Source organism: Typopeltis vanoorti, chromosome 21 (genome assembly GCF_054136105.1).
Source record: "Typopeltis vanoorti isolate ZY-2024b chromosome 21, IOZ_Tvanoo_1.0, whole genome shotgun sequence".
Taxonomy (NCBI): Eukaryota; Metazoa; Arthropoda; class Arachnida; order Uropygi; family Thelyphonidae; genus Typopeltis; species Typopeltis vanoorti.
The window spans coordinates 109,675,181-109,691,782 of NC_143569.1; positions in this window are offsets into that span (position 1 = coordinate 109,675,181).

Consider the following 16,602-nt stretch of genomic DNA (forward strand, 5'->3'; position numbering starts at 1 on the left):
GTTGGCTGGAAAACGACCCAGAGGAAGACCAAGATATAGGTGGATTGATACGGTACAAAGTGCCTTAGATGATAGAAATATAAGATCTGATAATGTTGGAGTCCTGACGGGTAATAGATTGATTTGGAGGAAAATTGTAGATAGGAAGTTAGTAATGATGTAAGGTCTTCATATAGTTCTATCTTAATATCCAGTACACCCCTCCTTGAGAGTACATGTCAGGAATTTGTTAACGATGATGTGCACCGTAAATTGTTTGGTAAGAGGCCATCTTTGCAGTCTTGGTTGATCTGGAGATTCTCGTCTTCGCTCTCCATCCAACAGGCTGATGGTTCGAATCCCTTTTTAGCATAGACGTTTGTGAATTTTTAGGTGCTTAACGCACAGAGTGCAACCTTAGTGGAGGCCTGCAATCGCTTGAGCACGTTTAAAACGGTATGGTCTCTTGATCAGGTTTCTGAATTACTGTAGCCCTTAGCTTCCTTCTGCACTCCCCATAGTACTAAAAGATGCAACTTTTCATGGATATGATTTGTATAAAAAATTTCAAACTGTGAAAAACCGATGAAGAAGTGACGAATACTCCATCAGATGGACGAAATGAACTCGGATTAGTAAGGCGCAGTTAGCGTACTATCATAATTTTTAGTTAAAATCTTGTTGCATAACTCCTGTACCTTTCCCCGCCGTGCTATATTTTCACTCGATATTATCCCGTGTTATCCCTCCCCCTTCCATTCATCGCACACTGACGCTCTCCAAGAGAATTTCGTCGAAATTCTTGTCACAAATATTTCGTCAAAATATTTGCCAGGAAGGTATTCCTGGTGTATACGTTCTCTTATGCTAAGTTATGGTATATCTCCTGGTATGCTTGTACTTGTATTACATTAGTATGCATTTGTTTGCAAAGCTCTGAGGTCAGCTAATCATGCGAAGACTTTGAAATGCACAGAATTATTTTTAAAATTTGGTGTTGTCTTTACTTCAAATAAGCATTCATTTAATCTCACAACAGTCTCGAACCCTTTTGGAAAGGGTGCGATAGTGCTGCCATAGTGCGTCGTAGTTTATGCGAATGAAATCGTGTCGATGTAGTATTGTCATTATAACTGCGAACACCCCCAAAGTCAGACTAATATGGAAGGTAACCAGACACGGGATCAATCTAAAAACGCACAGCATCTGCCATAATTTGTGTGAATTTGCTTCGCCATCTGCGCACTTGCAAACTCATCCAGTAATATCCAATCTTCAAAAACAACTGTCTCACTCTCTTACTCACCGTACTTTTATTAACAAATTGTCTTCTCATTTTTCTTCTCCTAAAGACAAACGCTCAACTTTATCTTCCTGGAGTTTATCAAATTCCGTGCAACTGTAATCTCTCCTATTTTGGACAGACTGGACGTTCTCTTGAAAAAAGAATCCAAGAACATCAATCATCCATTCTTCACAACAAACCTGAAAAGTTTGGATTAGCTTAGCATGGGATTGAAACTGACCACAACATCCTTCGGTCCAGGACTCGCCTCTTACATAGATCCCGTTATAGGTTTGAATGTTGATTCAAGGAAAGCGTGGAGGCCCTGCTCCATCGTCCCAACCTGAATCGTAATAACTGTATATCTATAGTTAAGATGAAAAGCCAAACGGCTATTTTTTTTCTGGCGAGGTTGATATAAGTTAAGGGGATAAAAATCCCTTATTGTTTTTCAGCCAGTAAGCGAAACTAAGATCGAAAACTACGATCTCTAACGTTTCATGTCGACGAACTGTCAGCGTATCCAAGCGTAAGTGACCACTTGGTAGTGCCACACCATGGCAACTCGTTGCAAAGGTGGAGCAAGGTCGCCCACTGTTCTTGATATTTTCTCATAATGTAAAACACACAGCTCTTAAGAGATGTAGTACTGTTTTACATTATGAGGAGAGGTCACTACCCAGACCGGTTTCAACCTTTTTTGAGGTCTCATGAGAAAATATCAAGAGCAGTGAGGGAACTTGCTCCACCTTTGCAACGAGTTGCCGTGGTGTGGCACTACCAAGTGGTCACTTACGCTTGGATACGCTGACAGTTCGTCGGCATGAAACGTTACAGATCGTAGTTTTCGATCTTAGTTTCGCTTACTGGCTGAAAAACAATAAGGGATTTTTATCCCCTTAACTTATACTGTATATCTATATCAAAAATCTGGGAAAGTCTAATCAAGATTACTCATTAATTTTTTTTTTTCAATCATGTCTCTACTTCAAAATATTCCGTTTCATACTTAGTGATATAACATCACGCGGCGTGTTCTATTTTAAACGATCTATTGTTAATATTCTAGCTTGTATTTTTTATACCTGTTCTTGTAATACCACTGAGGATGGTCTGCTATTTTCAGACCCAAATATTTGGTTAATTAAATATCTTTCTTGTGTTTACGTTTGCTTTTTTTGTGTTTACCTTTTTTCTCGCTGCACTTCATCACTGTGATGTCGGGTAACATTTGCACTTCGTTTAAGCAAGTTCAGCAATTTCTGTGCTACGTGGCACATCTTCATTTACTCCACGCCTCACAATATTTGCCTGCCAATAGCAGTGAATGCTTATGCGCGTTTGTACTCGGTATTAAATCGCTTCTTTCCATTGTAACAAATTGCAAATTTTGATGGCATACGCTTCTCTTCACTTTCAGTTTCAGCATGTGTTCGAAATAACAGCACGTGAGAATGGTGGTGGACTCGTTCCTTCTGCAGGCTTCGAATACAGACGTCTTCAGCTCTTCTCAGAAATGCTGCAATTTAGGTAATTTGTTTTCCCCTTTGCTAAGTTTAAATTATAAATCTGACCAAAAATAAATAACGTACTTTATTGTAAATGTAGTTCAAGATAACCGGACACAGATTTTTCTTATTTAAACAGACGGATTTCTTGAACTCAAAGGGTTCGGTTGCAGCTTTCGTCATATTTCTCCTCTTTCATCATGTGACCAGGAACGCAAATGTAACGCTTAGTTCTGTATAACTGTGAAATGTGAAAAGTGACTGCACTTGTCACTTTGCTTCAGAAGTGTCAACAAATCGGTGCTGCTCGTACAAAATCACCTTGAAAAATTCGTTTTCTTTCTTTTTTCAGATACACCATCATGACACCCGGGGATAGACAGTGGGGAGGTCGAGTTCCGAATGGGACATGGACAGGAATGGTCGGAATGGTCCACAGAAAGGTAATCTCATTCGACAACTTAGCTTTAATGGTTCCAATTTAATTCAGTGGCAGAAGCTGCAGAAATCGTTTGTGTCATCTTAAAAAAATAATTCATTAATTTCTTTTTAAAAAGAAAAAAAAATGTGTGGAAAACTGAAAACAAGTATTTGAGAGGCTTCATTAAAGTTGTTGTCCTCGCAGGACTGGAATGGAAATGTCGTCTGAATAAAGTTTTCGAAATTCGTTTCGATATTTGACCGTTGGTATTTGATGTAGAAGTGGAAAACGTCTTTTAAAACTTGTACCTTTTTACTATATTCCTGTGTGTGTTTTTGTTGCTCTCCTTTCTTTATTTCATCTTCTCTCTCTCTCTGTTTCTTCTCATGTTTTCTGTCTTCATGGTTTTCACTCGCTTCTTCTCAAAGTGTTTCAGTCAAATATTTAATCATTTTTCACAGAAGATTGTGAGGAGATCGTTACAACACAAAGTAAGAATGCCAACGTCTCCGGTGGTTAGTTTGATTTTGGTACTTTTCGAATTCCTAGAAAAGAATGAAAAAAAAAATTGTTTGGACATTTCTTTTTCCCCATTATGTCCGCAAATATCAATTCTTTAACATTCTGAAATAACCGCGTCTCCATTTGGAGCACATTGCAGTCTGCGTGAACGAGAGGTTACAGGCAATTTCATCGAAAAACAATTAATCGAAAGACAATTCATTGAATGCAATTCATCGAAAAAGCAATTCGCCGAATAAACAATTCGCCGAACGACAATTTAATGAATAGCAATTCGTCTAAAAGGTAATTCATCGAATGACCAATTCCTCGAATAACAATTCATCGAACGACAATTCGTCGAAAATGCAATTCATCGAAAAAACAATTCACCTAAACTTTTTCGATGAATTCTTTCATAATTCATCGAAAAGTCATTTTTCTTGCAAACTATTGTTTAGAAAATGTTCAGTAACAATACGGTACGTTACCCATGATACAGACAACATATGGAAGTGGGCATTAAAACGTAATAATTATTTTCTTGCATTTTATAACATTTAATGTAAGTGTACATCCTGCTTCATTGTACAGTTAGCGATTTATCTGCAGGGAAGACAAGAGTACCACATGCACTTATCTCCCGAATAATCTCGAAAACATGCAATTGCAGTTAATAAGAGGAGGAATAGGCTAAGAAATTCGTTCTACCAAATTTTGTCACAATAAATCTAGTCGATTGAAATTAAAAATTTCATTAAATTTGATCCATGCAGAGCGAAATTGCTAATATCATTTAGGAACTTCTTTATGGAAATGTCATGATAAAAGTGATCCATTACGAACTAAAACTGAGCCGTGCATTCAGCTTCTTGTTCTGAAAACTTCTGCAATTTCTGCTAAGTCAGCGAGTTATTGTAATACATAATTTCGACACTTTTCTTTGTAGCCCCGAATATAGCTGAACTGAAAACTGGAATGGTTTGACATTTTTTTTGTAAAAGTTTCAAATACGGAATCCAAATAAAATTTTTTCATTAATAAATGTAATAAATAAATAAATTTACTGAACGTAAGTTAGTAGGCCTAATACTGAGATGACTAGGCTTATCCTCATGGAAATAGGCAAATCGGACAAGAAAGACAATAAGAATTCATATTGTTCTGTAATTATTCCTTAGTAAAGCAGCATTGCTATACCAACAATCATTATATTGAGGAGGATGAGGGAAAATAGTATTAATCATTAATATTACTACTACTACTACTACTACTACTAATAATAATAATAAATTGATTCTGTGATGTAAATATTTTTCACAACATAATAATAAAATATACAGGAATTCAGAGTAAAAATATTGGAAAACTTGAAAAAAATTCATTCCTGAAGATTTTTCAATCATGTTTTTTATTTGCTTATTTATACCTGTTTCTGTTATTCCTCATCGATAGGCGTGACACGTGCACTTATCTCCCGAATAACCTCGAAAGCAAGTAATTGCAGTTAATAAGGGAAGGAATAGGCTAAGAATACTAATGAGTATATGTGTGGGTATATTTCTGGGTTTTGAGGAGGTGATCGGTGCAGTTTGTTAAAAAAAATAAAAGGTTAAAATATTCTCTAGGAAAGGAAAATAATAAAATAAGGAATAATGAATAAAGAGTCTTAAAAACAAACCTGTAAACGTTTTAGAAGCATACTCATTTGGTGTTATATTTAGATGAGCAGCGGTTGGAAGTCTTATTCGACTTTTGAAGGATGCCAGTGGTCAGCAGATCACAGTTAGAAAACACAGTGCTAAAGGAAATTGGAATTGGGTTGAGTTGTTTTGAATTAATGAAGAAGCAACTGGCCTTAAATCGCTGCATGTTTTTCCAATTCGGTTGGCTTGTTTTTCGGCAAGAAAAAAACCAAGTTTCAGAGAGGAAAAACCTTCCATCCTCGTATAAGACAGGTAACTCACCTTCAGGTTAAACGCTGTGATAAAGGCGCTTGACATCCTTGATAAACGTAGGATGCTATAAATTCTAAATGCTGCTATTTAGAATTTATGATCAGAGATGTCGAAGCCTAGATTAATATCATGGCTTTTAAGACGTCATTAAATTTTTTTTTTTTAAGGGGAAGGGGCGGAAAAATATGCTGCTGCACGTAGCGACAAAATTTCTAGGGCCGGCTCTGGGGCCAGTCCTGGTGAATATGGTGTTTGAGGTAGATATTGAAATCCCAAGTCGTATATTGTCTGTTGAATTTCATAAGCAGGTGCATTGTCCTGCAAAAGCAACATGCCTCTGCTTACTTTCTCGAACCGATTTTCCTTCAGTACCTTCTTCAATTCCTTTAGAGCTGCTGTAACAGTTTCACCTTTCTTGAGGTAAAGTAAGGATTATACCATCCATATCCTAAAAGACAATGGCAAGAACTTTCCCTGCTGGCTGTTTGGTTCGAAACATCTTTGTCCATGGAGAACCTTTGTGTCTCCACTCCATTGACTGTTGTTTGTTCTCTGGGTCATAGTGACGAAGCCATGTTTCATCAATGGTTAGAATATGAGCTAAAAATTTTCACGAGGATGAAATCCCTTTATGAAGTGTTCTTTTGACATCTCAACTATACCCGCCTCAGTGGATATCATTCACTACAACCAGTATGCCCCGCCAAAAAATCACTTTCTGAACGAAGTAGGATAAACAGTAGTTATAAATAGTAGGATAATAAGAAGATATATACCTCTCAAAATAATCCAAAACAAACAAACAAAAAAAATTGCACACACATCTTCGCTCCCACATGTCTTATAATTCATTTTTCGGTGAACTGTATTTTCGATGAATTGTGATTTTTCGATGAATTGTTGTTTGTAGATCAATTGCGTTTCGATGAATTGTCTTTTCGATTAACTGCTCATCGGTGAATTGCTTTTTCGGGAATTTATCTTTCGACGAATTGCTTTTTCGATTAATTGTTGTTCAATAAACTGATTTTTGATGAATTGTTTATTCGGTGAATTGCTTTTTTGATGAATTGTTGTTCGATGAATTTCGTTCGATGAATTGGCTTTCGGTAAACTGTTTTTCGATGAACTCTCTGGATACCGAACGAGAAATGGGGAAAGGATTCGAATGTTTGAAAGTTGAATGTATTTCCATTAAAATTGATGGTGCTTTCATTGCGACTTTGTTTATTTATAGGAAGCGGACATCGCAATGGAAATGTTTACCGTCTCTGAGCACAGAGGAAGAGCTGTGGACTTCTCGTATCCATACTCGTTCGATCCTGTAATTTTCTACGTTCGCCAGCCGGCACCGAAAGATAAAACTTTCGTCTATTTACGGCCTTTTCAACGAACGGTAAGTTTTTTGAAAGTCAAGAGAAAAGGAATCTTATTTCTACTGAAATCGCGTTTATTTGAGAGCTTAGGTGGAATAAGGTGCCAAATGTACGATATATTTAAAATTATTCGCGACTAATGCCAGTTTATGTATGTTTATATTTCGGTGGCGAAAATAACACCAACGAAAGATAATTTTAGCTGCAGTTATCGCCATCCGTGAATCTAATTTGAGTGAACGTTCAGGTTTCAGCTAAAATATCGTTTTCTCGAGAAGGTGCGAGAAATCTGCAAGAATTGATCTGAGTTGTACTGTCATGCGTTTTAAGCCTAATATATGTATTTTCACCAGATAAAGATGAAAAGTTCGGTAATTTTTTGATTTATTGAATGTTTTCTTTAGATTTATTTATATATTTTAGTATATTATTGTAGTTTTTTGTGTATTTATTGTACTACAGCAATTAGTAACATAATTATAGAAATATTATTAGCGTTTGCTCCTCTTAAGAATGGCACCGAATACTCGTCGCAACAGGAGTCTAAAGTCAAGTTAAAGTTGTTAATACCGAAGAGATCATTTGTCCCGATGAACAAAAATGTTACTGTAGTGATAATTATAATTTATCCGAGAATAATCCGAGAGAACATTGGAAATATCCCGATTATTATTATTATTATTATTATTATTATTATTATTATTATTATTATTATTATTATTATTATTATTATTATTGTCCCACAGAAGAAAAACGACAGAAAACAATAATAGACGAAGAAATAGTCAACCACGAAATACGAAAAACAGACTGGTAACACCTGGCATCAGATTCAGCAGATATCTTATACAACAACATTAAACTCACACTGGAGGAAATATATAAGAAAGCTAAAAAAAGAAAGTCAGAATTTGTTCAAAAACAACACAAAATCCTTGGATAACGCAAAACTTAATCCTAGAAATACACAGAAAGGACGCTTTATGGAAAGAATTAAAGCAATATTCAAATAACACAGCTTTAAAAATTGAATATAAGATAACAAGGAATCGCCTTACAACAAAAATCAGAAATGCAAAATGAAGCCACTACAGAGACAAACTAACCTCTGCACAAAACAACATGAAACAAACCTGGCATCTGATCAATGAGATGCTAGATTGTGTTCCCAACACCACCGCCACCGCCACCGAAACCATAAAACACAGCTTCATGAAAGACGCAAAACCTATCCAACAACTAACAGATGCTTTATTCAATACTTTGCAGACTCCATCCAAGAACTGCACAGAAATATTCCCCCAATCACAAAACGAGACCCACCACTTGGACCACAATCAAAACAGACATTATAGTTCCCAACCATAGAAGAAGCAGAACTTCTCTCTGAATACATCAAATCAAACCAAACAAAGGCCCAGGAATCGATGGTATCAGACCTAAAGATATAAAGCAACATGCAACTAGTTTAAGTTGCATGTTGCTTTACGTGCAACCTATCCTACTAAAATTAATAAATAAAATATTTAAAACAGGACAGATATCAAGTATGCTAAAGATGGCAATAATCACACCCATATACAAACATGGGAAAAGAAATTTAATCAGCAAATACAGACCCATAGCAACATTACCAATTATCAATCAATTATGGAACGGATCATACTGAAAAAACTCACAGCATACACTGAGACCTTTCATATTATCCCCACAATATAATACAAAAATTATATTGTGTTTTCTGAAAACACAATATAGTTTTCAGAAAAATAAGGGAAAAACATCTCACTTGAAAGACTTTACAGACGTAATTAATAACGCCTTAGACAAAAACAAAATTGACATGGTAGTCTGTTGATCTAACTAAAGCATTCGATACACTTACACATCAAACTTTGTTAGAAAAGCTGAGGCATGTTGGAATAGATATGCCTCTTCACAGGTGGTTTACAAACTACCTTCAAAATAGAAAGCATATCATACGTATCAGGTCAAATCGAAGCAGAGAACTACCAGTAACCTGTGGAGTACCACAGGGGAGCTGTACTCTCCCCAACTCTATTCAACATTTACAGGCACGATATTAATCAGCTACCACTCAAAGGTAAGATATTCCAATACTCAGACGATACAGCAATAATATCCATTCATAATAACGCAAGCATAACCCAAACAAATATGCAACGTGACATAAATCTGATCATAGACTGGCTCACGAAAAACTACATACACCTAAACTCAGAAAAGACAAAATTAATGGTATTCAGAAATCCACTGACTCGATCAGTTGATAACAAATATATAACCATCCAACATCCAATTTCCAACATAAAAAACACACAGAACAGCAAAACCACTACAGTCACTCAGGTTGAAACAATACGATACCTTGGAATTTACTTCGATGTAGATATGAACTGGAATAGCCACACAACAAACTCCGAACAATAAGTGGCAAACTCTACAGGTTAAAAGATATATCCTACACTCCTAAAACACTAATATGCTAAGCACTATGCCAAAATATACTAAGATACGCTGTAACAGCATATGCTTTCTGTGCACCCTACAAATTAAACAGATTAATGTCGCTACAGTACAAAATGATAAAATTGACCTTTTGGGAACAAAGAGAAAATTACGACCTTATATACATCGCAATGTCGGAACACAAAATACTGACAGTAAAACATTATGTCACTGTGCAGCTTTGCTAAAACCTTATTTCGATCCCAACTATAGGACAGTCAAAAATACATACCGTATAACAAGACCTCAGACTAATAATTATATCACATATAAATACAATAATCACTACGGAAAGGCCACGCGAAACTTCTACATCCCAGACATGATAAACAAATTACCTTTTGAATACAGAAACCTTACAAACTACAATAGCCTGAAAAGAGCTCTAAGGACATACTATGAACAAAAAACACGCACCCAAAATACCATACAAACTTAATGAAACACAATATATTCTTTCAGGCTTCCAGTTCAGCGATGCATCAATATATTCCAAGTTATTGTGCGTGCGTGCGTGCGTGCGTGTGTGTGTGTTGAAGTGTGCGCGCGCGAATTTTTCAATCATAGATTTCGTAGCTTCCCAACACAGCAAAAAAAAACAATAAATAATAACCAACTGGTGTCATCCTCAGATTAGCTTACATATAAGCTTCGAGGATGAAAGCAAAGAAATTACTTCTCATCCAAGATGAATCATATGTAACCAAATGCATATTATGTACGTATCACATGTAAACCAAAGTATTAATGTATGTATTATATGTAAACAAATGTATGTAATGTAAGTATCATATGTAAACAAATGCAAGTAATGTATCATATGTAATCAAATTTATGTAATATATGTAATAACTGTAACAAAAGCATGCAATATAGAGTGATTATGAAAGTTTATTTTTCACTTGGTTAGAGTATAATAAATTTAGTTTAATCCTTTATCCAAGTGTGAGCAAACAAGTTTGCACCTGAAGTATCTTCAGGACTGGGGTAAGGTGGTACAACACCATGGAAACTCGTTGCAGTGGGAGTCACTAAGGAGACCTCAATAAAGGTCGAAACTAGTCTGGGTAGTGGCCCTTCCCTTAATTCATATCATTAGACATATCCACAAGGAGATGTGTTTTGCATTATAGGAGATACTGAGACAGGAGTGTTGATATAACTTGCTCCACCTTTGCAACGAGTTGCCCTGGTGTTGTACCACCTTACCCCAGTCCTGAAAATACTTCAGGCGCAAACTTTGTTTGCTCACACTTGGATAAAGGATTAAACTAAATTTATTATACTCTAACCAAGTGAAAAATAAACTTTCAATATCTTTCTCTAAATCCAGAGTAATTTATTAAAAAAAGGGTGGCACACGATTTGGCAACTCCGATAGGTAGAAATGACCTGCTGATGCTTCTGCCTGGTATCTCCACTTGGGCCTGGCTCCCACTGAAGAGACCTCAATAATGGTCGAAACTAGTCTGGGTAGTGGCCCTTCCCTTAATGCATAACATTAGACCTATCCGCAAGGAGATGTGTTTTGCATTATAGGAGATACTGAGACAAGAGTGTTGGTAGCTTGCTCCACCTTTGCAACGAGTTTTCTGGTGTTGTACCACCTTACCCTAGTCCTGAAGATACTTCAGGCGCAAACTTTGTTTACTCACACTTGGATAAAGGATTAAACTAAATTTATTATAGAGTGATTATATCCATTAATATTGTATATATAGAGTGTAAAATCGCAAAGAAACATCTGTAATAATCATTATGAATATTATAATAATATACGTTGTAAACAGTTGTTGTTATTGTTATTATTTAAAAAAACTTTATGTACGAGAAAATATTTGTTATGCATAACTGTCTTCATATAATGTATGTAAAATATCTGAGAAATAATAATAAAAAATTATTATTATTATTATTATTATTATTATTATTATTATTATTATTATTATTATTATTATTATTATTATTATTATTATTATTATTATATAAACACCTCCTGGAGTCAAGACTAATCAAGGGAGACTATAGTAAGATGCATTCTAACATAGGTAATGTTTATCATACCTCATCTTAAATTGATTCAATGCTTATGCACTCATTTGGCAATAAATTCCACTGACCAACCACTCTCCATGCAAAAAGTCTTGCCGCACTCTCTTACACACCATACCTTTATACAACTTCCAAGAATGACCTCTTGTCTCTATCCCGTTCCCTCCTTCAACCCTTTATATGTCTCAATCATTATATGTTTATATATCTGAATCATATCGCTCCTCTTCCGCCTATTGATTAGCATCTGGAATCCAGATTCTCTCAGCCTGTCTTCATAGTCATTATTCCACAAACCTGATATTGCTTTAGTCATTCGCCTTTTAACTTTTTCCACGGCTTGCTTCTCACCTATAAAGACAGGTGACCAAAGGAAATTATTAAAAAATTAATAAAGGAAATTATTAGAGGAAATTATTAAAGGAAATTATTAGAGGAAATTATTAAAGGAAATAATTAGAAAATCGACGAGAATTAGAAAAAGCGGAAAAACCCTTAGACAGGATACGAAAAAGGATGAGAACAAGAAGAGGCACTAAAGTATTGAACATGGTAATCATATTCTTAATAACAACAAGGTAAGTCAATTAAAATCTAAGAAAAAAGAGGTTATATGGTATGGGGATTCAATCTTAAAATTTGCGCTTACCGAGGGAGTCACCGCCTCTAGTATCCCGGGGGCAAAAATTAAAGACATTGCGAACGTAATTGAAAAATAGAAAAGGAAAGTAATATAGATGGTAGTTCTGCAAGGAACTAATAATTTAAGTAGCGTAAAATAGTATTTGAGAGAAAATATGAAAGATTTGTTGGAAGAAGCGCAAAAAAAGTTACAGAGTAAGATTGCTACCAAAATATGGTAGCAATCTTACTCTCATATATAATAGATACCTAGTATTGAGTTAAGAAGGAGGGCGAAGTTAGCAAATGATTTAGCGCACAGACTGTGTAGAAGAAATGGATGCAAGTTTTTAGATGTATAGAATGTGATTAATGACAGAAAATACTTGCATAAGAATGATGGCCTGTATTTGAATTCATTTGTCATCAGATGACTGGAGAGATTATTTCTTGGTATGAGATCTAATGCAATGAGTTACGGAAACTAGGTCATCAAGGCAGGAATAAGGAACGTGTGTGTCAAAGTTCAGCTATGATTGCAAACGTGATAAAGATATGAATGTCTTCGAACATGTATGTGGCTTAGGGATTAAAAAATATGCATTGGGTTCGGATCTTTTGAGTATGTCTGGGGATGGAAAAGAGAAAGTTCTACAACAAGAACAAATAAATTGCACATCACAATATAAGAATAGGCTAGGTGGTAATTTATTATGTCCATACAAAAATGCCAGCAGCATTAGTAACAAAGTGGTTCAGTCCGTTGCTGTATTGAATATGATGTGGCCTAAGTTTGCTAGCATTAGTAAAATCTGGCTATCAGAATCATATGTTAATTGGGATCGATTGCAATGGGTATACTATTTTAAGTAATGATAGAAGAGCTACGAGAGGAGGAAACACTGATGGTAACAATGTCTCAAGTAGTGGCGAGTTTGAGATTATCTGGTGTGAAGTGGAGGCTAACAGAATGAAATACATGGTGAGATGTTTCTAGAGACTTGTGCCTTCGCACACTCCCCCCTCCCTCACACACACACACACACACATACATACTCGTCTGCATTCGCCCTAACTTCTTCAGTATAAAGAAACTCGTGATAGATCATGTGTTTTTCAAAAATCACGTCTCTCAAATTATGTTTCTGAATACTTGAGGCAACGACTCTTTCTATCAATAAAAATTTATAATCGCTCTTATCCCCACCCACTTCAACGCACCTTCTGTTTCTTTTGGTATAGCTGAAGGCTTTTGATCTCATTATACACTTTAATACACAAGTTATGTAAACAGCTAAACATCACAAGGGAAGTAAACAATTCACTCTGAACAGAATACGAAGCTATTCACAGTTTCGCAATCACACGTGCGAACCTCTTTCCTGTTTTACTAGTTAAGAAGCATTGAATTTGAACATAAACATTCTCTATTCGCAGGTTTGGTTGGGAATCTTACTTGCGCTGGGGATTATGGGAATTGCCAGCTACTTCATTGGATATGTGGCCTACCGTATTTCGACATGTGACGCACCCTGCCTAACCTTGTTAATGTGGTACTTGTTCGGAGCCTTAGTTTCGCAAGGTAAGCAAAGCTAATTCTCTTTATTAAGTTTCACTTTTTATGACATCTCCACCACCAAAGCTAATTTGAAATCTGTAGTACATTTTGATATCTTAAGGCAGGGTTTTAAAATAATCCGAAGCCGTGTTTAAAGCCGGTACTTTTTTAATGAGCTTCCATTGAAAAATTGAAAGCTTCCAATGACCAGGGGGTTGTGTCTCCCTGAGCAACGACAAAACTATTCTGTCAATAAAAGACATTGGACCTTGAATGAGAGTAAAGTACAGCACCTTTAAAGCTATTCGTAATACAAGAAATGCTTTGGGAAAACGAAAGTGAACCCAAGTGCAGTTGCTTGTGATGTTATTGAGGAATTGTAATTTTAGTAATGAATGGGCAATCTTCAAAACTAGCTTGAAGGTAGAGTAGCGCAAGTTTCTAATAAGAATTAAAATGAAATGTTCATTTCATCGCATACATCAAAACTGTAGATATGTTTATCAATCAACGAAGTTCTGAAAAACTGATTTCGAAGAGCGCTGTAACAAAAGATGACGAGATCCCATTCAAAGTGATGTGCGATTATACTTTCAAAATAAGGAAAAGTTTAATATATCCGCAAAAGACAGGACAATGTGAGAAACAGAATGAACACATCACGCCTAATTTCCCTCATTATTGCAGAAATAATAACCGAATATAATTTCCTTTGTAATCTCGAGTTTTTCTTTCTGCAAAACAGATAAAATTCCAATTTTAAAGAACACCCAATTACAAGATGCAATGCACTGGCCTCGTGGTATGAGAGCAGATCATTCGTGTAAGAGGATCAGGCAGTTCAACACTCAAAGCCTTGGGATACTCTAGCATTGCAGGAAAACTCAGATGGGAGATCTACCAACAACAAACAATAAACAACTAAAGAAGAAGCTGAAGCAGCCAATCTGTTCACAAAAGGTAGCCGGAGGATACCAATAAGATGGAAGCCTTGTATGAAGGCCGCAAGGCCAGACGATCAAGAGGCTTGGGCACATGAAGGGTTTCTCCAGATTTTTTAATGGCCAGTGTACCAAGGTGGGCAAGGTTAGCGAGGAATGTTTTCTAGAACAAAAATGGCAGAATCTATATTATTAATCAGCAATTAACTGATAGCGTCTAGGTCACATCACTTTCGTGATCGCTGAAGAACAACGAGATAATTCTTTGATGACTGAGTTTTATATCTTTTATTTCAAGATCAGACTAGATGAAAGCTTTCTTCCATGCTGTTGAATAGATACAAAGAAGTATAGCAGCAAGTAAAGGTGATATGATATGGGTGCTAGTTCCTGAGCACATTCTCTTAGTACAGCTTGAAGATATCGTTTGGGAGAACTTAATTAGTATCAAGGCCATTGAGGCATTCTGGCTAACGGTCAGACTAGTCATCATCATCATCAGTTCCCATGGGTCCGTTGGTGTCTGATGTTTGTTACCCTATTCTTTTCCATTTCTCTTTGTTCATTGCCAGGTGACTCAAATTCTGCGCACTCTTTCCATATCACTGCTTCACATCATCTACCAACTCTCATACTGGTCGTTCTCTTCCCTACATTGTTCCAAGCATCTAGGTTTCGATCTTTCTATTGTTATCCATCCTAGAGATATATCCAAAAAGCTTTAGTTTCCTTTGAATTATTTTCTGCATTAGATTCTCTGCATTAGATTCTCTTTTTCAGTTTATTTGCACCCATCCAGTTCATAGAATCTTTCTAATAACATGTTCTTTTGAAAGCCAATATTCGTTTCCTAAAGTCTTTGACCACTACCCATGTCTCACAACCATAGAGAGCACTGTCAATATGCATGACCTCAGCAGTCTAAGCTTTATAGGAAGGTTCACCGATTTACTTTTTCATATCTTGTTCACTGCCTGTAGGTTTTCTTTTGCATATGGTATCGAAGATCTCATCTCTTTATTGCAATCTTAATCGAGTGTCATGTTGCTCCCTAAGTTTTTGCAGTTCCTAACCTCTTTCAGCTCCTGTTCGCTAACCCTTATTTGCTTTTTTTCATCCTCTTCTCTCTCTTCGAATATCATTGTTTTTTGTTTTATCGATGTTCACTATCGATTCATATCTTTTTCCTTCCTCACTTAAATTCAGCACTCTTCTTTCTAGTTCCTTTTCATCTTCTTCAACAATGACTTATGCATCTGCAATTTGTAAGTTGTTTATTTTCTTCCGTTCAATTGAAATTCCCCTTATATTATCTTTTATGCCATCAATTGCTCTTTCCAAAAGCAAAATAAAGATGGATATTGGGTCTCCTTTCTTGTGCCTCCGGTAATCCAACCCATCTTCCTATTTCTTCACAGTTTCTCATAGCAGCCTCTGCATTGCCATTGATGTTCTGTAATTTAAAATATCAGGTTCCCCACAATGCCATAAGATTTGAGTGCAGCCCATGCCATTTTCTGATCTATACTGTGGAATATTTTCTGGAAGTCAACAAAGCACGTATAAACATAAATATTTTTATTTTTACATAGAGCTTTCTCCACAATTAATTTTAACATTAATTTGGTGCGGAGTATTTCTGTGTCTTTGAAATTCTGTTTTCTTGAAGATTTCCTTCCGTTAGTTTCCTTGCTGTTTGGTAATATCATTATAAGTATTTTTCCCACATGATTCGTTAGAAAACTTCTTGTGTAGATTTTTGCAGTCTATGTTGCTTCTTATTTTGCAAGTGAGTATTGGAATTGATCTTTTCCATTCGATTTGTGCTTTATCTTCGTCCCCTGCAATATTACACAACCGGTTGATCACCCAC